Consider the following 1,105-nt stretch of genomic DNA (forward strand, 5'->3'; position numbering starts at 1 on the left):
TACTATTAATTCTATTATAGTAGTTCTCGATTACTGGAAGAACATTTATTAAAATAAATAATTTAAATAAAACTACAAGAAAAGGAGCAAAAATGTATTTAATTAAAATCTGCTGGAATATAAACAATGCAAAGAAAACAAAACATATTATTTTGAACTAAAAGTAACGGAAAAATGAATACATTGAACAACATTTAATCGTATGGGAAAATAAGCATGTTTTAAATGTACGCAACAAAAATAAGCTGAATTTTGAGCTCACAACATTGACAGCTCGTGTCTTATGGAACAGGGACAACATGTGATTGAAGATGTTTTATAGCAACATCTATAAAATTTCCTTCACTGGCAATTTCTCGAAGAGGGAACCTTTGAGACGGCACAACCATTTCATCAACACTGTGCTAAAACGTATTACCTTCCAAATGTTGTATTAATAGGCACAGTTCCATGTGTGAGACATCGTTTTCCAGTTACTGTTACCTTAATATCTGTAGCACGGAAATGCTTCGACAGACATAATTATCCTTTGAAAAATCATATTCAGATATGGCGAAATTTTCTAGCCACACTGCTCGTATCGCAGGATCTTATGGTATTCTACAAATAAACACAGAGCTAGTGTCAGTATCAAAATACAAACATAATAAATTAACAAATAAAATACTTAGGACACCTTACACCCTTGTAAGAACGCCCATGGAAACAATGTCAAACTTACTTGTGAAAAGAAGTAGCACATATTTGGCTCTTTTCCTGTAATTGTCGGCATATTATACGCCGCTTTGGCATTTTTATTGAAATTAGATAAAAAAACAGTTTAAAAAGACACAAAACACTGAACTCGGCTAATATCTATTTCACAACAATAGACTGTAATAATGGCGTCCCCTTTAGAACCGTTTAATACCAGGCAATGATGCCACTTACGGCGTTTGTATTGCTAGGAATTTCAATAATGTATTTTTTTTCAGATATTCAAAATCTATAATTATAAAACAAGTTGCAAGAAAATAGTGTCGTAGTCTTATGCATATTACAATGTAACTAATTTGTAAGTCGAGGTCAAGAATGAGGTAGATCCTTGTACGATAATCAATTAAAA

General features: G+C 31.9%; 1 long non-coding RNA gene across 1 annotated transcript; it reads right to left on the reverse strand.

The window, feature by feature from the left end:
• Positions 1–80: 80 nt before the first annotated feature.
• Positions 81–1,071, reverse strand: LOC111691685. Its single transcript, XR_002763022.1, has 2 exons — positions 722–1,071; positions 81–600 (listed from the first exon to the last, which is right to left on the reverse strand). It is a non-coding gene; the product is annotated as an uncharacterized LOC111691685 (long non-coding RNA).
• Between the last annotated feature and the right edge of the window lie 34 nt (positions 1,072–1,105).

Source organism: Anoplophora glabripennis, unplaced genomic scaffold (assembly GCF_000390285.2).
Source record: "Anoplophora glabripennis isolate ALB-LARVAE unplaced genomic scaffold, Agla_2.0 scaffold94, whole genome shotgun sequence".
NCBI classification, from domain to species: Eukaryota; Metazoa; Arthropoda; class Insecta; order Coleoptera; family Cerambycidae; genus Anoplophora; species Anoplophora glabripennis.